A 24,017-nucleotide genomic window follows, 5' to 3' on the forward strand; every position below is an offset into this window, starting at 1 on the left:
GGGTGCAGGAACCTCGAATCTTGCACCGGGACATCCCCCAAGACACCTCATTTCCCCAGTGTGCCCTTAGTGAGCAGGGGCCCCAGATGGGCCCTGCCTGTGTTAAAGTGTCCGCTCCCCTCTCCGAAGCCAAAAACTCTAGCTGCGTTGAAAATATGTTGTTGGGAGGCTGGAACTGCTGAGAAAGCCGAATGCGATACTAGGGAAGGGTAATGCAGCCTGATGTTTTTTATTACAGTTTGGAACAACATCAAGTGAAATGTCTAAGGTGATATTTTTGTCCCTCATTTTAATGCGAGTATAATACAAATCAGCTCACAACTTAGCCAGTCTTCCACTGTAGCCCAGCCTTGTCGCTGGGCCTCTGCACAATTTCCAGAGTGACCTGCACTTTAGGGATCTCGCTCATGTCATTGGGTACCGCATCTCTCAGAAATCAGTGTTGTTACAGGATGACAGAGCCATGGATTACACGGGGCGCTGGGGTCACAATTACTGCCTACCCCAGTGCGCAGGCTTAGCCCCACATCTGCCTCGGCTCTTTGGTTATAACTTGGGGTAGAGCCCCAGCAGCAAGCGCTGGTGGATAGAGTCACCCTTCTGCACTCACCCACAGCCACAGTGCGAGGTCCAGGTGTGCTCTGACCACAGCTGGGCTCTTGCTGCTGCAACTTTGGCACAACCGCTTAACAGGACACTAAAGAAAAAGTGTCACGGTCATTTATTAGCCTCTCCTGTGACTCCGCCTCTAGGACCAGAGAGCAGTGCAGTCTTCGTGTGACTTAGGAAGAGGCCCTTCCGCCACCCACTCTTTTCCTGATTTCCAGGGTGATGGACAGCAGAGTTGGCTAAGAGCTGCCCAGGTCGATTTCATACCGTAGTCTGTGAGCCTTAGGGTGGGGGCATACAGCCGGCAGCATGGGCTGGAGACCTGGTGGGGAGGGCTTTGGCTGTTAATGGAAACTCAGGCCTTCTGGAAAAAAAAGGTTACCTTTTTGAGGATGGATCACTTTTTGCTTTTTTTAATTTTCCGCCTGGCCCTTATGTTTTAAAAGGGCTAAGGCTGTGTGTGTGTGTTTGTGTGTGTGGAATAGGCAGAAGGGGAAGAGAGTGGAAAATGACTGTTATCATCCCAAAGTCCTTTCCCTCCGGCGGGCTGTAGCCCGGTTCATGAAACGCCACAACAAAGCGAGCTCACGCCTGTGTGCTTCTATCTCGCAGGGTTCCTGGGTGCCAGATGGGCACTGTGTGACTGCATGAGCGTGGATTATTTCATGTCCTACATCTGGGACTCCACATGGCTGCCCAGAGTGCCACAGGAGAGAGACACTGCCTTTGAGCTGGGGAGCCCACCTTCACCAGGGAGCCCTGTGGAGCAGGGGCATGAAGCTGGGTGTTGCATAGCAAAAGCTGAAAACACACACACACACACATACACACACACACACATACACACCAGGGCCATAGGGAAGCCTTTAGAATCCAGAACAAGACAGAAATAAGCAATGCCCTATAATATGTGTCAGCTGCCATTAAAAACAAAATAAAAGGGCAAAGAACAAATGAAAACAAACCACAAGCATTGACCTCAGGAGCGGTTTTGGGAATTAATCGTGTTTTGAATTTCAGCTTTGAAATTCTGTTTTGACCTCCTAGTCAAACACCTCTCGATAATGACTAGAGATGCAGAGCTTTGAACAATGGCAACGGCCTCAAAAGTGCCGGCAACATACCACCGCCTCTTGGCTTCTTAATGGCTGTATTTTAATTAACAGGATGGGGTGTGCAGGTGAGAAATGGTCGCCAGGACACTCCCTTATCAAAACTAAGTGTACTAAGGGGTGACACACCTAATGCCAACCACAGGAAGCCTGCGGACAGAGCTGCTGTCCAAACAGGAGGCCCATCCTGCTTTGAGGGTTACAGTTCAAACCCTCACTATCACGCCATTCCTTCCCGCTCCAAAAATCCTTACTCAAATCATTCGATTTGTCCTGCAGAGGAAAAAGAATTTTACAAGAATATGGGACTTAATGTTTAAAAAAAATCTAACAGTTGACTTAACTGTTTTGCATAAGATATTTACAAACCACAGCAGATTGGGGAGTGGGGGGGGATGCATTTTCATATCCTGCTTGGTTTAAAGCAGCAATTTTCTGCAAGGACAACAGAGAAAAAAACCCATGCTTTACACTGCTTATATTAATTACATTTTTTCATTACCCGTCATGTTTTCTGCAGGCTTGTGTATTATTACTGCAAAATGTAATGAAATAGAAAAGGAAAAAAGAATGGATTTCTGGGAAATTTTCCAATTCTTGAAATGCAATGTTAATTGAGAGCTATTTTTAGGGCTGCACCAATAGTGCAGGACCCAGTGCCATCAGTCCAAATGAGTCCAGTCCAGGTGCAGCCTCCCTGGTGACAGCCCCAGGTCTTTGCCGCTGGAGAGCTCAAAAACCTCCGTCTTTCTTAATGCCAAGTCTGCAGAAGGACACAGAAGGATCTGTGGATGAGCTACCCAGAATTTAATAAAAGAGAAGTGAGAGGAAATGAAGGAAGAGTCCCTATAAAGCCTGGATGCAGCGATGATCAGTGGTGGCTCCTGGCCCATCTTCAACCATCATCCCCCCCCCCCCCACACACACACACAGAATCAAAGAAAACTCTCCAGTGTTTAGGAAAATGGTGACATGTAATGAAGTGGTTTCCAAGGCCCTTAAATGAGGAATCCAAAGAGTGCCCCCAGGATGCTGACCACCAGGACCGTCTGTCCGGAGTCCACTCCACCAGCTACACAGCTACAGGTCCTTAGTCTCGCATATGTCCTTCAAGGATCTGACAGTTTTCTGGGCACCAGGAACTGGTGGACTGGAAGAATATAACTTTTACTAAACAGACATAGGACATATTTCCTGTTGATTAGCCTGGATAAGTGAATCCATTGGCGCCTTCTTTAGCCCTTCTGGACCCCAGAATTCCTTTTCCCAAGGTAGCATTGCAACCACGCCTGCAAACGACAGAACAGATGCATGTTTACAGGAACCACATATTCTCTCAAGGAGTCTCTGAATGGCCTCAAGGAATTCAGAAACTCTGGACTCACTTGCAAATCCCCCCAATTCCAATGTCCCATAAAGCACTTCACGCCCTGCATGTATCCTAGATACCCCTGACCATTATACTCTTGAAGTGAATTCTTTAAAAAAAGATTTAAACAACCACTAGATGCCCCCAATTTGTATAATTCTTAGTATTGCTTCCACTTTCCAAAAAGTAAACACAAATGCCCACAAAAACCATCAGGCCAAAACTGGCTTTATGCTAGCAGACTTAGAAATCTTTCTTACCTGGGGCGGTACTGTGGTGCAGCAGGTTAAGCTGCCATTGGCAATGCTGTCATCTCATGTGGGCGCTGGTTTGAGTCCCAGCTGCTCCACCTATTATCCAGCTCGCTGCTAATGTGCTTGGAAAAGCAGTGGAAGATGGCCCAAGTTCTTGGGCTCCTGTACCACATGGGAGACAGGGATGAAACTCCTGGCTTTCGCCTAGCCCAGCACTGGCTGCCGCAGCAATTTGGGGAGTGAACCTATGGATGGAAAAATGTGTGTGTGTGTGTTTGTGTGTGTGTGTGTGTGTCCTCCTTCTCTGTAACTCTGCCTTTCAGATCAATAAATCAATCTCTTAGAAAAATAGAAATGTGTCTCATGCCCATTGGTAAGGAATAGGAAAGAACAGAGGAAAAATACTTTCCAGCCCGTGGTCTTCTATGGGCTCTGAGGCGGTAGCTGTGCTTGCCTACCCCAGATGCCCTGGTGTTGCCCTTCTAGTCAGTGCTAAGGGCTTCATTTTGAAGCCAGCAGAGCGCCACTACTTCTGTGCAGTATTGTCATCCGACGTGAGGTGGCTGTCTGCCCTGATTGACACAGTTTTACGGGAAAAGTATGTGAAATTCCAAGATTCTAGAAGTTTCCTCCAGTAGCAAAGTCAGTTACAAGAGTAACTGATAAAAATCAATAGTAGGTAGAGCACAAAGGCAAAATGGAAATGGAACATGAGAATTGAAAGTTCATAGGTAAAGTGAGACATACGAGTATCTATTACCCCATCGCCTGAATTCAAATTGAGAAGATTAACCCAGCTAGTCCCTGCCTCGCCCGGCCCACATTCAGTGACATTTAAGGCTAGGTTAACCAGCTCGTAAGTATTTGTGGCTTGTATCTGCTCCTCATCTCTGTGATAACAACAGGCAATCTTTTAATTAGCCCCTGGTTTGCTCCCCTTCTTTTACACCTGCTGCTCCGGATTTTGCCTCTTTGAACTTCTGAGGTAGCTTCAATTGGCAAAAAGCTAATTTGCATGCCCTTAATACATAGAACATGGCCCTGGAAAATGCAGTTCATTCTGAGTCCTAGCTGAGACAGTCTTTCCAATGACTGCCCCGACCCGACCCTTACCACCACACTTCCTCCCATCTGCATCTGCCTGGGGACGACCCAGTTTTCTTTGATTGCAATCCATGCCCACCCCCACCCCCACCACCAGGACAGACTGAAATGTCTGACTAGCTAGCGGACTGAATGGTTTCACAAGGATTGTTTACAAAATATATAGGGACGGATATGTAGCCGAGAAGTCGAAACACTGGCTGGGATGCCTACATCACACATCAGAGGGTTTGGGTTCAGTATCCAGCTCCAGCTCCTGACTTCAACTTCCTGCTAATGCACATCCTGGGAGGCTCGAAAGGGAAACCTGGATTGAGTCTCTAGCTCCCGACTTCAGCACAACCTAATCCTGGCTGTTGTGGGCATTCGAGGAAAGAACCAGCTGATGGGAGCTCTCTCTGCCTCCAGACACAGTGCCCTTCCCCCCAGCTCCATGTGTGGGTATGTGTGTGCCTCTTCCTCACTCTCAAAGGAATACATACATACACACACACACACACATTAGGGGTCTTCAAAAAGATCATGGAAATGTGTACCATGAAAAACTATGCATGAATCTCAATATTTTTTGCATCAAAATAAATTTATCTTTTAATTCCATTTGTCCACAAACTTTTTGAAGTACCTTCACAAATATCACAAAGTACTAAAAGTACAGACAAAACAGATAACATAATGAGGATTTATAATAAAATGTCTGAGTCTCCCACCTCTTTCTTCCCCATCCCCAGTCCCTCTCTCCACAGGAATAATTTTTAATATTTTTATTTATCTATTTTGTAATATTCTGGTACATAATTCTAACAGAGTTCTATCTCTATTTCTTTTTTTATCAATTGTAAACAATGACTATACACTCCCTGCTATGAATGATATTTAATTCCCCTACAGTTCCTCCTTCCACTTCACCTACTTTCTCTTTCCAAGCTATATATATATATAGCTTAGGTTCTTTTATTTGTTACATGTATATGCTAAGCAAAATATCCAACTCCATTTCTTGTTTCAGCAAATTTATATACTCCTATATTGGATAAAGATATTGTTGTCCATATCTTCCCAACTTCCTCCACACCTCCATTCAACATCCTGTCAAGTCTGTTTATATATTTACATTGTTAGAATTGTTAACATTTATGTTCCTTTCTATAATCATAATTAAGCCTCCTGTGGGTTTGCCTAGAGACTGAGTCTAACAGTGAGTAAACCTAAAATCAGAGTTCATATGATGATACCTCATACCTTCACCTGTGGACCCATCTTTCCTTCCTGGGACATCCACTCAGGTGTGTTCTAACCTCTGCTCCCAGACACACAGCTTGCTTCTTATCTGCTTCCCAACCATCACGCAGAGATTTCCATTTCTGCTCTTCTACACCGTACCCCAAGACTTCCTCTTTGAAGCTGTTCTCCATTTTGCTGAAGCTCACCCTCAATGATAAACTATAGTTTATTACATGTATGATATGTTTTCCTTCTCTATTTGACTGGTGGTTTGGCTGGGTATAGAATTATAGTGTCAAAATAATTTTCCCTCAAATTTTTGAAGGCATCATTCCATTGTCTTCGAGCATCCAGTGTGGCTGATGAGAAGTCAAAAGATACCCAGGGGGTATCTATTGTGTTTTTTCTTTCTTTGTAGAATATTTTAGCAGTTTTGCTCTTTCCCTGGTACTCTAAAATGTCTTAGGAGTGTGTCTTGTGTGGACAAAATTTGCTTTTAAAGAATTTTAATAGACCAAAATTGTGCTTTGGAAATTTATATTTATTAAATAAAAGTTTTTAAAAAACAATCAACAAAAAAAGAATTTTAATAGAAACATCTGCTTGTTTCTGTCTTCTCTATTAAAAGTTAGAAAGTAGAAGACATGCTTTAGTTTCCCTAATAGGAAGTAATAAATCATAAAGACATGCTAACATCATTTCCTCTTATCTGACAAATTGACTTTTTATAGACTTATTTTATTTATTTAAAAGACAGAGTGACAGAAAGAATGGGAAAGAGAGGGAGAGAAAAAGACATCTCCCATCCTCTGGTTCACTCCTCAAATGACTACAATGGCTAGGGTTGAGCCAAGCCAAAGCCAAGAGTCCAGAATTCCAGCCAGGTCTCCCACATGGGTGGTGGGGGCTCAAGAATTTGGACATAAGCAGAGAGCTGTATCTGAAGCAGAGCAACTGGGATCCAAATCAGTGTTTTGATATGGGATGCCAGCATTGCAAACAGTAGATTAACTCACTACACTACAACACAGGCCCATTAAAATCGGCTTCATCAGTTGGGTGCTAGTCCTCTGCCTGCAGCACTGATGTCCTATTTGGGCACCAATTTGTGTCCCAGCTGCTCCGTTCCCAATCCAGCTCTCTGCTAATGGCCTGGGAAAGTAGTGGAAGATGGCACAGGTTCTTGGGTCCCAGCACCCCATGGGAGACCCAGAGCAAGCTCCTGGCTCCTGGCTCTGGATCAGCTCAGCTCCAACTGTTGTGGCCATTGGCGAGTGAGCCAGCAGATGGAAGACCTTTCTTTCTGTCTCCCCCTCTCTCTGTTTGTACCTCTCAAATAAATAAAATCTTTTTTTAAAAAAAAAGAAATTGACTTCACAGGTGGCATTCAAATATTTGTAACCAAGTTAATAAACACATCCCCTTAGGACAATGTCAAAGCACTAATGTTAGAGCTCAGGGAGGAAAAAGGCCTCCAAAGGCTATGAATATGAAAGTTGCCCATACCTCATTCATCAGCTAGAGGCGGCTACATGAAGAGGAAAGAGAATGTCCAATTTTTTTCCTGTTATCCTTCATTTAATAAAAATCAAAAATATTTAACATTTTAAGAAAGTGATGAATGTAATCAAAAGAATTTAAGAAAGAGTTCAAAGAAGTGCTTCCTTGAGTAGATTTTGCATGGGTACTTTGCCATGTATCAAACAGGCCTGGATTTTAGAACATAAATACCTGCAGGACTGCTTTGTTCCTGCCATTTTCAAGCTCTATGAGACTTGAACAAATTGCCTAAACTCAACGAGGGATAGTTTCCTTCCTCATTTACCTCCAGCTCTGTTGCTTATCAAGATTCTGTGTCCAGTGGATCATGACAAGGTACAATGGATGCATTTTTATACTTAATAGGATATTAAACTGGAAGTTCTGACTGATGCATGAAGACACAGGAAATGCTAGACCATATGTAGAATTTCCAAAAAGAGAAACACAGAAGAGCAAGTTTCATAATCCTTGAAGTCTGTCACTCACATTGAAGACGTAAAAAGTCCAGAAAGAAGAAATCAAGGATGTATTCTGTGAGGTTTTTAGAAAGGAGCCGCTGGGATTCTGGGACTCCCATCCTCAAGGAAGCTCAGTAGAGTCCTTGAGATCTTAACCCAAATTTCCTACTGTTATGAATTTGATGAAGAACGTGCAAGATCATTTTATAAGGGCTCTAAGAAGATGGCATCATAGACTAAGTAAACACGAGAATGGTCTCCTAATTAAAACGTAGCTATCTTGAATTCCCTCCTTACGTATGTATTTCTATTCTGTTCAGAGTGAACTTCATGATTCTACATTCACAATACACCTTCAACAGTTCTAAACTCTAACTAATTAAAAAATAGTAGCTGCTGGAGTTCCAAGATGGTGGAGTAGGGAGGGAGCTTACTGCTCTAGTCCAGGAGAAGATAGTTTAAAAAAAGTGGAGACAGTGCAGTCTCAGGGAAGAGTGAGGGAGAAAACGGCAGAGAAAACTTTACACAAATTAGAGGAACACCATGAACCTACATGGAGGGTAGGGACGCCCACAACTCAGCTGAGAGCCTACACACCAGCACTGGACAATGAGGTGAGATCACACCACAGCAGCCCAAGCCACTGTCACTCAAGGTGCAGGAAGAGCCTAGAGGGAACCCAGCTTGGAGCCCCATGGGGAATAGTGTACCTGCTAAACTAGAGGAGAGAGAAAAAAAAAGGAAGGACATGTTTCCAGCTCCCCAATCACTTTACAATGACGTCCTATAACAAGCTGATAGAGCAGGTGCCATTTTGGACATACATAAGAGCTGCCCCAGCTGGTGTCCATGCCCAGCAATCAACTGCGTGGGGAATCCCAACGCTGGTGGGGAGAACTAACAGGGGGCTGGGAGCTCATGACTGTGGGAGGCTTCTGTGCTGGGATTATAAAAAAAAAAATTGTAGCTGTGTGGAAGGACTCATGGTGTGGCTGGGACTTGGGGTAGTCACAGTGAGAGACTCCACACACTCAGGACTTCCTGGTTACCTGGTGAGGGACATAGCTGGGAATCTGAATTTACACTGAGGACTGCACAGATCCTTTGTGTGGTTCTTGGGGCAGAGCTAGCAACCCACTGGGGCTAGCGGTCAGGCATTGTTCTCCTTTGAGGAGAAGAGCTCAGTGGAGCAGAATAAAATTCTCTTCTGATTAAAAACAAAAGAGAGTAGATTTACCATGGCAAACCTGGGTGTGTCACCTTAGACACACCCTTCACCTTGGAGAACTGAACAGAGCTCCCTGGCCACACCCACTACAAGCCTCTAGATATTCACTGAAAGCAGATACTCCACTTCCCTAAAGAGTCATAGTACAAACATAAAAGCTTCCAAAGCAAAAGAAAAAAAAGAAGAAGAAACCAATAAGTAGCTCCACAAATGCTGAAAAACAAACATACCAATTCAAGAAACAAGAATAAGGAAGAAAAAAAAAAAAGAACACAACACTTCAATACAAGACTGTGAAAATGATGAGATGGAATAAATGCAAGAAATGGAATTCAAAAAGTTGATCATAAGATTACATAGAAGTAATCAGAAGTCAATGCACAAACTACTGAAATCCATACAGGACATGAAACTTTCTCCCATGAAACTGAGATCTTAAAGAGAAATCAAAATGAAATGAAAAATTCAATAGAACAAATAAAAATGCAGGGGAAAGCCTTAACAACAGAATCAGTAAAGCAAAAGAAAGAATTTTGGACTTAAAAGACAAAGCACAGGAAATTATACAAACAAAACACAAGAAGAAATTAGAAAACTAAAAAACACTGTTGGGAATCTACAGGATACTATCAAATGACCCAGCATACGGGTTCTAGGAGTTCCTGAAGGCGTGGAAAGAGAAAGTATTAAAAGACATTTTTAGTGAAATAATAACAGAAAAGTTCCCTAATTTGGAGAAAGAAAGGGATATCCAAGTACAGGAAGCACATAGAACTCCTAATAGACATGACCAGAAAATATTTTCATCATGACACACTGTAATCAAACTCACCACAGAAAAACATAAAGAAAAGGTTTTAAAATGTGCATGAGAGAAATGCCAGATTATTTTCAGAGGATCTCCAATTAGACTCACAGCTGACTTCTCATCAGAAACCATGTAGGCTACAAGAGAATGGGGAGCTATATTCAAACTCATAAGAGAAAAAACTGTTAACCCAAAATACTATACCCTGCAAAGCTCTCATTCATTAACAAAAGTGAAATAAAGATCTTTCATAACAAACAGAAATGGAAAGAATTTCTAACCACACATGCAGCCCTACAAAATATGCTTAAGGATGTGCTGCACACAAAAACATAGAAGCATGGTCATCACTAAAAAAGAAGGTAAAGGAAGAAAACCTCTCAGTAAAAGTTCAAAGGAAATTCAAAGTAAAAAATGGTAATGTTTTTGGGAAAATGGCAGGGCAAAGTCATTACTTATCAATGGTCACCTTGAATGTAAATGGCCTCAACTCTTCAGTTCAAAACCACAGACTGGCTGAATGGATTAAAAACAATGCATCTATTTACTGCTTCCAAGAAACACATCTAACCAACAAAGATGCATGTAGACAGAAAGTGAAAGGATGGAAAAAGATATTCCATGCCAACAGAAACCAAAGAAGAGCTGGTATAGCCATCCTAATACCAGACAAAATAGACTTTAACACAAAAACTGTTAGACAAAGAAGGGCACTATGTAGTGATTAAGGGATAAATTCAACAGGAAGATGTAACTAGTAGAAGTGTATATGCACTGGGGCTGGCACTGTGGTGTAGCAGATAAAGCTACCGCTTGCAGTACTGGCATCCCATATGGGCGCTGGTTCAAGTCTTGGCTGCTCCACTCCTGATCCAGCTCTCAGCTATGGTCTGGGAAAGCAGTAGATGATGGCCCAAGTCCTTGGGCCCCTGCACCCGTGTGGGAGACCCAGAAGAAGCTCCTGGCTCCTGGCTTCAGATGGGCACATCTCCAGCCATTGCAGCCATCTGGGGAGTGAAACAGCGGATGGAAGACCTTTCTCTCTCTCTCTCTTCCTCTCTTTCTCTCTCTGTGTAATTATGACTTTCAAATAAATAAATAATTCTTTAAAAAATAAATTTATATGTACCTAATTAAAGGGCCCTGGGCTATTTAAAGGAAATGTTAAAGTATCTAAAAGGAGACAGACTACAATACAACAATAATAGAGACTTCAATACACCACTTTCAGCAATGGACACAGCAATCAGACAGAAAATCAGCAAGGAAACAGTAGATTTAATCAGTACTATAGACCAAATGGACCGAATAGATATCTACAGAATTTTTCATCCTACAATGGAAGAATACACATTCCTCTCACCAATGCATGGAATTTTCTCTAGGATTCACCACATACTAATCCACAAAGCAAGTCTCAGAAAATTCAAAAAAATCAAAATCATCCATGCATCATCTCAGACCACAATGGAGTGAAGGTGTAAATAAGCAATTTAGGAATCTCTAGAACATATGCAAACATATGGAGACTGAACAACATGCTCCCGAATGAACAGTGGGTCACAGAAGAAATCAAAAGAGAAATCAAAAAAATTCTAGAAACAAATGAAGACAAAAACACAACATACAGCAAAAGCAGTGTTAAGAGGAAAGTTTATAGCAACTGGTGCCTACATCAAGAAATTGGAAAGATACCAAATAAATGAGTTATCAATGCATCTCAAGGATTTAGAAAAAGAACAGCAAACCAAACCCAAAACTAGCAGGAGAAAAGAAATAATAAAAATTAGAAAAGAAATCAACAAAATTGAATCCATAAAAACAATATAAAGGATCAGCAAAATAAAGAGCTTATTTTTCAAAAAAATAAACAAAACTGACACACCATTGGCCCAACTAACCCCCCAAAAAATGGAGAAGATCCAAATCAATACAAGTAAATACAGAAAAGGAAATGTAACAACAGACATCACAGAAATAAAAAGTATCATCAGAAATTACTACAAAGAGCTATATGCCAACAAAACTGGGAAAACTAGAAGAAATGGATGGATTCCTGGACACATACAACCTACCTAAATTGAGCCATGGAGATACAGAAAACCTAAACAGACCCATAACCAGACAGAAATTGAATCAGTAATAAAGGCCCTCCCCACAAAGAAAAGCCCAGGACGAAATGGCTTCATTGCTGAATTCTACCAGATATCTAAAGAACTAACTCCTACTCCTCTCAAGTTATTCAAAACAATTGAAAGGGAGGGCATCCACCCAAATTCTATGAAGCCAGCATCACCTTAATTCCTAAACCTGAAAAAGATGCAACAAAAAAAGAGAATTACAGACCAGTTTCCCTGATGAACACAGAAGCAAAAATCCTCAACAAAACTTTAGCCAATCAAATCCTACAACACATCAGAAAGATCATCCACCCAGTCCAAGTGGAATTCACCCCTGGTATTCAGGGATGGTTCAACATTCACAAACCAATCAATTAATATACCACATTAACAAACTCCTGAAGAAAAACCATATGATTATCTCAATAGATGCAGAGAAAGCATTTGATAAAATACAACACTCTTTCATTTTGAAAACTCTAAGCAAATTGGGTATAGAAGGAACATTCCTTAACACAATCAACACAATTTATGACAAATCCACTGCCAGCATTTTATTGAATGGGGAAAAGTTGGAAGTATTCCCACTGAGATCCAGTACCAGACAGAGATGCCCACTCTCACTATTGCTATTCAATATAGTACTGGAAGTTTTAGCAAGAGCCATTAGGCAAGAAAAAGAAATCAAAGGGATACAAATTGGGAAGGAGGAAGTCAAACTATCCCTATTTGCAGATGACATGATTCTACATATAGGGGATCCAAAAGACTCCACTAAGAGACTATTGGAACTCATAGAAGAGTTTGGTACAGTAGCAGGATATAAAGCCCATACATAATAATCAATAGCCTTTGTATATACAGACAATGCCAAGGCTTAGATTGAGCTTCTAAGATCAATCTTATTCACAATAGTTACAAAAAAATCAAATACCTTGAAATAAATTTAACCAAGGATGTAAAAAATCTCTATGATGAGAATTACAAAACATTAAAGAAAGAAGTAGAAGAAGATATAAAAAAAAGGAATAATCTTCCATGTTCATGGATTGGAAGAATCAATATCATCAAAATGTCCATTCTTTCAAAAGCAATTTACAGATTCAATGCAATACCAATCAAAACACCAAAGACATTCTTCTCAAAACTAGAAAAAATGATGCTGAAATTCATATGCAGTCACAGGAGACCTTGAATAGCTAAATCAATCTAATACAACAAAAACGAAGCCAGAGGTATCACAATACCAGATTCCAAGACACACTACAGGGAAATTATAATCAAAACAACCTGGTACTGATACAAAAACAGATGGATAGACCAATGAAACAGAATAGAAACAACAAAAATCAATCCAAGCATCTACAACCAACTTATATTTGACAAAGGAGCTAAAGCCAATCCCTGGAGCAAGGACAGTCTCTTCAACATATGGTGCTGGGAAAACTGGATTTCCACATGCAGAAGTATGCAGAAAGACCCCTACCTTACACCTTACACAAAAATCCACTCAAAATGTATTAAAGATCTAAACCTACGGCCTGATACCTTCAAATTATTAGAGAACACTGGGGAAACCCTGCAAGACATTGGCACAAGAAAACAGTTTTGGAAAAGACCCCAGAGGCACAGGAATCAAAGCCAAGATTAGTAAATGGGATTACATCAAATTAAGAAGTTTATGTACAGCAAAAGAAACACACAGGAAAGTGAAGAGGCAACAGAAAGCATTGGAGAAATGATTTGCAAACTATGCTACTGATAAAGGATTAATAACTAGAATATAAAGAGATAAAGAAACTCCACAACAAAAAAACAAACACCCAGTTAAGAGTTGGGCAAAGGACTTAAACAGACATTTTTCAAAAGAGGAAATCCAAATGGCCAACAGACACATGAAAGAATGTTCAGGATCCTCGCTGTCAGGGAAATGCAAATCAAAACCACAATGATATTTCCCCTCACCTCAGTTAGAATGGCTTTCATACAGAAATCAACAAACAACAGATGGTGGTGAGGATGCAGGGGAAAAGGTACCCTAATCCACTGTTGGTGGGAATATAAACTAGAAAAGCCACTATGGAAGACAGTATGGAGATACCTCAAAAATCTGAATATAGACCTACCATATGACCCAGCCATTCCACTCCTGGGAATTTACCCAAGGGAAATTTAATCAGTAAGCCAAAGAGCTATCTGCACCTCCATGTTTATTGCAGCTCAATTCACAATAGCTAAGCCATAGAATCAACCTGAATGCCCATCAACTGAAGACTGGATAAAGAAATTATGGGATATGTACACTATACAATACTACACAGCAGTAAAAAAAAATGAAATCTAGTCATTTGCAACAAAATGGATAAATCTGGAAATCATACTTATTGAAATAAACCAGTCCCAAATGGACAAATACCATATGTTCTCCCTGATATGTGATAACTAATAGAACACCTAAAACGAAATCTATAGGTGTGAAATTGACACTTCGAGAAGGGATGACTTAAGCTGCCCCTGTCTTGACTGTCAAGGAATGGTTTTGTTTTTCTTGTTTTTTCATTTTTTTTTCACACTATATGTTGAACTCTTTACTTAACATAGAGTTAATCATATGTGTATAAAGTCAGTTAAAAATAGATCTCAGTAAAAAACAAGAGTTGCAATAAGAGAGGGAGGAGGACATCTGTAACTGTAAAGCTGTATAGTTCTGCACTCATTCTATGGATTTACTTCTAAGGGTACAGTTTAAAAACTTGTCATGGGACTCCAAATCACATTAAGCTTGGTGGTAAAAATGCCATTTTAGTTTTCAAAGTGATCATGGCAAGTGTTAAAGTGAACATAAAGATAGGATTAAGTGTTATAGTGATCATATAAATAGGATCAAGTGTCTGGTAATAATAATAGAATTAAAAAGGAGAGAATGTTCCAACATGGCAAGCAGTCCACACAGCCAACACATAGAATGACAATCGTTTTAAGTAACACTGTGACCACAGAATCAGCCCGTGAGGCTTCCTGTTCTGGCTGAAAAGCCCGTGAGAGCATTTCAGGCATGGAAAACCAAGACAATGAGGCAAAAAGTGTTCTACATGAAGGATCTCTGTGAGATCCCAGCAGAAAGAAGTGGCCATCAAAGAAGGATGTACTTTTCTCTGAAAGCAGGAGAGAATTCACTTTGCTTATGGCCTTGTCCAAATACTGATGGAGTTTGTGGATTCAAAAGGCTTCCATAGCCTAGGCTGCTCATATCAAGAGCCTCGGATGGTCACTGACGTCATATTTAAGAGTGCTAACTGTTAACAGCAGGACTCACTATGTGGTAACTCCCCATGCAAGACCTCTGTCCTCAATGAGTTGTATTATGAGAGTTAACTGTAGAACTAGTTCTCAAACAGCTGTGTGTGTGTGTGTGTGTGTGTGTGTGTGTGCAAACTGTTGAAATCTTTACTTAGTATAGATTTAGTCTTCGGTGTACAAAGTTAATTGAAAATGCATCTTAATGGAGAATGGGACAGGGAATGGGAGAGGGAGGAGGAGGAGTGTTAGGAGTGTGGGTATGGTGGGAAGAATAACTATATTCCTAAAGTGTTACTTTTGAAATTTGTATTCCTTAAAAAATAAATTTAAAAAATAAATAAATAAATAAAAATAGTAGCTGCTACAAACTGAATTGTGTCTCCCCAAAATTCTCATGTTGAAGTTCTAACTTCCAATATGACAATATTTGGAGATAAAACGTTGAGGAGGTAATTAAGGCTTAATGATGTCATAAAGGTGAAGTCCTCATCTCCATGGACTGATAGGAAGAAGAAAAGAGGATGGGAGGAAAAAGTGGCCAGCTGCAAGCCAGGAAGAGAGCCCTGACTGACACCAACCACACCGGCACTTTGACCACAGAATTCTAGCCTCCACAACTGTGAGAATATCTTTAGCTACTTAAGCCACTCGGCCTATCATATCTTGTTGTGGAAGAGCAAGCTGGCTAATACAGAAGCTAATATGTACCTAGAACTTTCTATGTGGCAGACACTGTTCTAATAGCTTTATAACTAATTCTTCCCAAAGCCCTGGGAAGTAGGTATTATTGCCATCCCCACATTGCAGATGGTGAAACTGAGCCACAGAGGATAACCTGCTCGAGATTCAGAGTTAGGGAGTGCTATGGTTAGGGTTCAACCCAGACGGCCTGGCTCTGTGGCCTGAGCTCTTAACTATTATGACATCCCCTCTCTAAAGACTTGGCAAAAGGTAGAAATAAATCCTTTTCCTTTTATTGTCATCAAATATGGCCTTTTTACCATTCCAGTAGTCTCCCAACCCTGTGGAAGAATTTGTTCTGATTTGGAGAGCCCCAACAAAAGAAAAAAAAAAGTAAATTTCAAGACTCATAGAAGTCCTTTACAAAATTAAAGTGGAATAGAGGAGGAAATAAACAAGTAAATACGGTACTTGGTGTCTGAAACTGGCCATTCATCAAGATGTGTCAACAACACCGAACTTAAGTTTGATGAGTTCAATATTTTCAAGACCAGCAGAACTTCTTGTGACCTGTATAATTGAGCAGGACTTCTTGGTTAAGATGGGCCTGGGGCTGAACTTCAGCTCTCAAGGCTAAATTTCTTCATTCCATAGTTCTTCCCAGGTCACTGTCAAAACCACTGGTAATTTTACACTGCAGTGATCTGTGCCTTTTCCTGGCCTGGGGATAAATAGAAAACTTAACAGTTCTGAGAGCTGTTGACACCATGTACTCAAAAACACAATCAGAAAATGTGAAAGAAACCCTTGAAGGACATGAATGAAGGATGTGGACCTTTGCACGTGGAAAGTAGCCCCATGACGCCAGCTTGGCTGCCAGCTCCACAGCCATAAATGAGCAGGGCAGAGAGAGTGCAGGGGTGCACGACGGAGGCTCCAACAGAGCACACCACGTGCTGGGCACTCCTAGCAAAGCTCCGTGCTACCATTCTCTGATAACCCCAGAAGTCTAGGGTGCTCTAGAAATGGATTCTCCTGATACGCAGGAGGTTTCCGGGAAGATTGGGAAAGAGCCAGGTTCCTCCCCAACCACTGGGGCTGCCTGATGTCCCATCTGACAACATACCTTGGTGTATTAAATAAAAATCATTTTCCCTTTCCGATTTGTGGCCCACTCGATCCAAACTTGCTTAAACCAAAAAACTACTCAGGTAGACAAGCATGTGACAAACCGTACCACTGGGGCTTCTGTCAGGTAACAGGACAGATTTTGAACTGAGGACAGTTAGAGCACCTTAGGATCTTTGTCCATGTGAGCAATAAGGGGAAGACGTCACTGGAGATAGAAAATGAGATGTGAAGCCCCACACTTCACATCTAGGCAGACACACGAGGGCTCAGATCTAACTACCACTCCCACCCAGAGCAATACCCCAGGAGTCTCCTCTTCAAAGTACAGTGAAAGATGTCCTTTTTTTTTTTTTTTAGTATTTCCTCCCACAAATACAAATCTCATGATGAATCCTTGTTTATTTGCCACAGATAGATGGAGACAGCTTCATTCTCATTTTAATTACTATTCACTCAATATAAATGGTATTCTTTCTTTCACTCAGTGACTCACTCAATGTACAAATAGCAGCTACTGGCCTAGGTGCAGGGGATTCACAGATAATTAAGCCAATGTCCTAGCACGGAAAATAAATAAAATGTGTTATACATGAAGGCAGTAACAGAAAAATGCATACAATATAGAGACTGCAGAGAGGAGAGGGTGCTTAAGTAAGGGGAACAGGGTTCAAGACCCAAAGTATTCTGGTGAATAATGACCTACAAAGAACAGGAAGCCTCTAAGGCTTTTCTCATTAAAACAAGGGACTAGGGCTCTGTGCCGCCTCGCCTGAGCCCTCATCCTGCTGTCAGTAGGAGTTTTCTAGGCCTTCCTCCAAGCCCTGGGATTCTGATGCAATAGGAGTTTCAGAAACAAGAAAAGGGGCTGTTTAAGCTGTTCCAATAGATCAGCAACAGGACTATGAGCAATGGCCTTTGACAAGTCCTCGTGTTCTGTTCAAGTGCACAGTGGAACACAATGCACCTGCCACAGAGCCCATCCTGAAGTGGGGATGCTGTTCAGGAGAAATGCTGGGCTTGGCGATGGCGCCTTGCACTCTGCTCCTCTGCAAACAGAGCCATGGAGAGGAGTTCCCTGTGGCAGCTGAAAGGAAATGATTAAGAGGCAGCGCAAGTCGTATGGATCCTGTCCTAGCATTATGCTTGCTGAAGATAATGAAGATGAAGGAAAAGACGGATGAGTGTGATAGTCCTATAAAAACGCTCCTGTCCTTTCTCGACTGCTTTTCTTCTGCTATTCTCTTCCCTGTCTTCAAATCCATTTCTCTAACTCTTGGATGATTCAAACCGCTTTTTCTCTTAAAGACAACCTGAAACTATCCTCCACAGCACTGCTGGGCCACCTGAAGCCTATCTCCCTTGCTAACGACGAGACAGATGGCAACTGACCACAGTCGTATTTGACACGGAGTACTTGATGGTTCTCTGTTTTGTTCCGATGATTGTTAGCTCTTGTGGTTCATTGGGGTTGGAAATAAATCACATCTAACTTCTTTTGTACTAAAATTAACTGTCTCCTTGGGCTGATTATCTCGCCTTTGGTCTCCATGGATTCGCACCCATAGGATCTCCAACGTGCCTGGCAGCCCAAGCGATTTGCTGGAGTGACTTTCAGGTGAACAAGACTGGCTTTCCCGGGCTCCAGAGAAGAGGGCTCTACTGCACGACAGGAGAGCGTTGGCCAAGTTCAGAAATCAAAGTCTGAAGCAGAGCCCCTTTCACATGCATGTGCACCAACAGCTCTGGTAGAAGAGGATGCTGGAGCACTTCGGTTTGAGTAGGACCATTCTCCTGTTACCAACTGGGTTTCATTGTTTCCAATGGCCTGTTACAACAGCCCTTTGGAACCTGTCTGCGTACTCTTTTCCTGGTAAAACTGTTTACACCAGGAAGAATTAGCACAACTAGAGAACAAAATAGAAAAATATAAATAAATCTGCACCATTACGAGCCTGGTAGATAGGTCCAAGACTTTGCCACAGTTTAAGGCATCAACCAAGGTTCTTTCTCGGAGGGTGAAGAAGGTGATTTTCAAAGAGAGAGAAAAAAAAAAAAAACTATGATGGCTCCAATAAGGAGGAAGTGACGCCTCTAAGGGCATGGGACAGGATGGGTGTCAGTTGATAGTTAGTCCATCCCTGATTTCTAATGTAAATCAAAGCCATGCTCGCTGTTTACTTCTGAAAGTGGCCACCCCACCTTGCAGAGGCAAGGATGAGCACACACTGGCCTGAGACTGCTCCCTCCCATTTCCTAAACCACCTGCATGCTCTACCAACTTCTGGGACCTCACTCAGCTCATGCTGTCTTCTAAATGTGGACCCTGAAATTACCTTCAGGGTCAAAATATGGGAATTTGACCAAAATCTGAGAATCATTAGAAGATGTTTAAAAATTTGTCTCCCTGGGGCCTGTGCTGTGGCATAGCAGGTAAAGCCGCCGCCTACAGGGCTGGCATCCCATATGGGCACCAGTTCGAGTCCTGGCTGCTCCACTTCCGATCCAGCTCTCTGCTATGGACTGGAAAAAGCAGTAGAAGATGGCCCATGCCCCTGCACCCATGTGGGAGACCCAAAAGACGCTCCTGGCTTTGGATTGGCGCAGCTCCGGCCATTGCAGCCAACTGGAGAGTGAACCAGCAGGTGGAAGACCTCTGTCTCTGTCTCTCTATAAGTCTGACTTTCAAATAACTAAATAAATCTTTAAAAAAGTTTTGTCTCCCTTCCTGATTTCCATTTCCTATTAGCAGTCTGCTATACACATGATTAAGTCCTGAGCAACAAACATCACCCACCCAACCTGCACAGCTTTCGGACCACTGTCTTCATAATGGCCCCCTCCTGCTGAAGAAGTCACGTGTCTTCTCTGTAGTTCTTGTGGGACACTGGCCCAATGCTTGGGTCTGAGTCTATCCCTCAGGCTTGAAGTTAAAGGGCCTCCATCTACAAGCTGGCCTCCACTCCAGCCATGTCTGTGCCCCATGACATCCAGCTCATCCCTCCTTCCAGCTCTGTTCATTCTGGGCCCTCCACCTTAAGTGCCTCATCCTTCTCTCCAGCTGTTTAAGTCTTTCCCATTTATTCTTATTTAGCTCAAGACCCATCTCATCTGTGAAGCCTCTGCGGTCACCCACGTTCCTAGTAGTCTCTCCTTCCCCCGAGCCTTTACAGCAATTAAAGCCTACACCAGTCATTTGTCATGTGTCATTTAGCCTCTTGTATTACCATTAATCCAGCAGACTTTTTTTTTTTTTTGTTAAACCTTTAAAAACTAATTGGAAAGGCATAGAGACAGAGAGACGGAGAGATCAATCTTCCATCTTCTGGTTCACTCCCCAAATGCCCACAATAGTCAGGGCTGGGCCAGGCTGAAGCCAGAAGCTGGGAATTCAATCTGGCTCTCCCATGTGGGTGGCAGGGACCCAACTACTTGAGCCATCACCTGCTGCCTCTCCGGGTGTGCCTTAGCAGGAAGCTAGAACTGGGAGCAGAGCTGAGGCTCAACCCTGGACTCTAATATGGCATGTGGACATCCCAAGCAGTTTCTCAACCACCAGACCAAATGCCCACCCCTCCCCAAAAGCAAACATTTTCTGAGCACCCACCATCTCTCCTATGACAGGTTCTATGATGTTTGCTAATCATAAAAAGGTAAGTAAAAGACAAGAAGTTTGGAAATCGATGAACAACTAGGTTCATGAGAAGGAATTCTTTGAAGAGGAGAGAGATTATAAAGATATCCTCCCCTACAGCAAGAAGGACCCCCAAGAATGACCCTTTATTGCATTGTTACCCCTTGGCTCCAAGCCCACTTTGTGACGCTGGTGTGGGACTCTGCAAACATCCCCAGTGCTGTGGCAGCCTTGCAGCTCCACATCTGGCTCCTTGGAAGGCTCTGCTAGTGGGCAGCTCCAAAGAAGTCTGGAAGGCTGGAGGGCGAAGAAGGAACTTGCTGCCCGTCACCTGCTTGCTTCCCTCGGGCTTCCTGTCTGTGGCTCCAGGGAGCCACCTCAGCAATATTTCTTTACCTCGTTAGTGGCAGTCCCTCCTGGAAGCAGCAGCTGAATCCAGAGTGCAGCTCTCCGGCTTGTAACCCCAGCCTCACTACACCCATCCCAAGACCCCTCCACTGCTGGGCAGTATTTCCTCCTCCTCCTCAGAGGGCCCCAGCCTTTTCCTTGCTCAGAGACAGTAACCCCAGCCAACCGTCTCTTCAGTCTGACTTTCAGCTTCAGGGGGCTCCTCTCGACACTTCTACGTTTTAATAATTGCAATCTCTTCCCCTTGTTCCCTGAGCCTGACGGGTGATAGATCTTTCCTACTTTCACAATAACTTAGGGTCCCTTTTTCACCCTTCCAGTTACCCAGGTAACATTCTTTTATATTAAGCTCTTTCTGTTCAATAACTGGTAGAGTTTCCATCTCCTGAGTGGACCCTGACTGATACAGAAAGAACCAGTTTAGGGGCATAGATTTTAAAAATGCAATAGTACTATCAAAAAGAAACCAAGAGATGGGTTAAGTGTTCATACAATCTGAAAGAAAGAAGGAAAGCAGAACTAAGTGCATAAAATTCAGAGAACAAATTAAATCCAACCGTATCATTAATTATATCAAATTTTAATAAACAAATGGTCTAATAAAAATACTAAAATTATGAGAATAGATTGTTAAATGGAAGATCTTACAAGATCTTATCTATAAGAAATACTTTAAATAGGTGACGTACATGGTTAAAAGAAAATGGATGAAAAATATGCATAATGCAAGCCATAACCATACAAAGGCTGCAATGGCCACATTAACAGCAGATAGAACAGACTTCAAGGCAAAGAGTATTACCAAAGATGAACATTGATATTTCATAACAATTAAAGATTAAATTTATCAGGAAGATTTACAATGATAAATTTTTATGTGCCTAATAGCAGAGTTTCAAAATATGTGAAGTAAAAAAATGACAGAATTAAAAAGAAAATATACAATTCCACAATTAGAGTAGGAAATTCAAGCATCCCCTCTCAAGAACTCATAGAACAACTACATTTTTTCTAATTGGTTACAAATTATTAACCTAAATTAAATATTTGTGGAATCATATATAGAACAACTTCTTTCTTTTTTGTTATCTTTGTTCTTTGGGGTTTATATACTTTTATTTTATTTGTTTTGAAAGGCAGAGAATCAGAGTGAGAGCAAGAGCGAGAGCAAGAGAGAGAGAGCGAGAGAGAGAGAAAGACAGAAAGAGATATTCTATCTACTGATTCACTCACCAAATGGCCACAACAGTACAAATGGTATGTTCACCAAGATAAAACATATGCTAAACCATAAAACAAGTCTCCAGAATTTAGAAAAGTAGAAGCTAGGATACTGGGAAAGATTTCAACCAACATGAACTTTGAACTCAGCCCCAGGAAGTAAAATAATAATACCAGACTTACATTACCAAGACCCCCTGCCTCCTCCTCTGCTCCCCACCCTCACACAAACACTTAAAAATATACACCAAAGTACAGTACTGTAAATGTTCAGGATACCAGGGATGTAAGATTAAGGAGGAGACCACAAAAGTTTCTAGATGGAGAAAATTAGGCCCCTAACAAAGAAACCCCCAACTGACATCAGACAAATCAATAGCAATGCCAGTAGCTGCAAGGGTGAAGCAATATCATAAGAACTTTAAGAGAAAATCACTTTCAATCTACAATTTTATTCCTAGCCTTCAATTCTGTGGGGGTTGAATAAAGACATTTTAGACATGCAAGAACTAAAACATACAACATTTTAGAGGGTTAGTACATTTCAACAAAACAAGAAATGCACCAAGAATAAGAAAGACATGAAATTAGAAAACAACAAATTAGTACAACATATACAGATAACTGTGCCATCCCCCAGAACATTAAAGGCCCACACTGGGGCAGAGAGGAAACTTTTTGGTAGAAAATCACTAGAAAATTGGAGTTGCTCTATTTGAATTCATGGACAAAATCTTGCACTAAAATATAATGGACACATTGGAGCATCTCTAAGAGCAATCATGTATATAGAAAAGTAGGCACAAAAAACAAGGGAATCATCAGCTCCAGGGAAATAAAGAGCAATACAGGGAAGGAAACATGATTATATCACTCTATTTGGTTCATCACTGAATAATATTTACATGGATATAGAAACAAACTAAAAATGTCTTATTTAAACAATTACATGGAAGATATGGAAGAGTTAGATTTTTATCTATTATGCCAAAAATACAATAAAATAATTCTAAATTCTATCAATCAAAAATCAAGCATATTATTTAGATTAAATGAGTGAATAGCATTTAGAACAGTGATTGTTACAAAGTAAGTAGTACCAGCTATTATCAGAAATATGAAGTTAAACATCAGAGGAAAGACTGGAAGAATTATGAGTTGTTTTCTCCAGGTCAGAAGATTCAGGCTTGTAGAGGAAAATTATTCTGTTTTAATATATGCTTTTTAGTACTATTCAACTTTTAAAATAATACACATGTATTTCTTTGTAAAAATAAATAGTAAAAATTAATAGTGAGACATCTATATTATAGAATAAAATAGAAACATAAAATGTTAAGGCAATGTAAATAAGGAAATAAAGAATAAAGTATGGTGAAGGAAGATTTTAAGGGACAAAGTATGTATTATAAAAAAGACATATTAAGAAACTGCAGACACTATTAGTGGAGAAAGCAATAAAAGAATCTTTACAAATTATAATTATGCTCAAAATTAAAAGGATGTTTCACAAACAAACAAAAGACCAGAGAGTTCTCCTAAAAAGAGATATGGAAAAAGAGAGAAATAGATGGGAAGCCAGGGTATTAAATGAAAACTAAAGCTGACTATCCAATGTACAACATGGATGCAACAACCCATATAAAGTTGGAAGTCAGAATAGTACTTTACAGTATTAATGGCTGCCAAAACATCTCCATATATCAGCCTAAGATTATAGCCAAAAAGATAAGCAGATTTCTGTAAAGAGAGATAAGCACTGGGTTTCTAGGATCTCAGTCTATACTTAATTCAGAGGAAAGGTCTGGAATCGCATC

At 41.3% G+C, this 24,017-nt stretch overlaps 1 long non-coding RNA gene across 1 annotated transcript in view; it reads right to left on the minus strand.

Moving 5' to 3' along the window:
- The window catches only part of LOC127489896 (uncharacterized), a 126,312-nt gene that overhangs the window by 91,691 nt on the left and 10,604 nt on the right, over nt 1-24,017 (minus strand). Inside the window, exon 2 of the long non-coding RNA XR_011390594.1 lies at nt 611-697. This is a non-coding gene — a long non-coding RNA (uncharacterized lncRNA). The remainder of the gene's footprint in view (nt 1-610; nt 698-24,017) is intronic.

This window comes from Oryctolagus cuniculus, chromosome 7, assembly GCF_964237555.1.
Source record: "Oryctolagus cuniculus chromosome 7, mOryCun1.1, whole genome shotgun sequence".
In the NCBI taxonomy this organism is placed as follows: Eukaryota; Metazoa; Chordata; class Mammalia; order Lagomorpha; family Leporidae; genus Oryctolagus; species Oryctolagus cuniculus.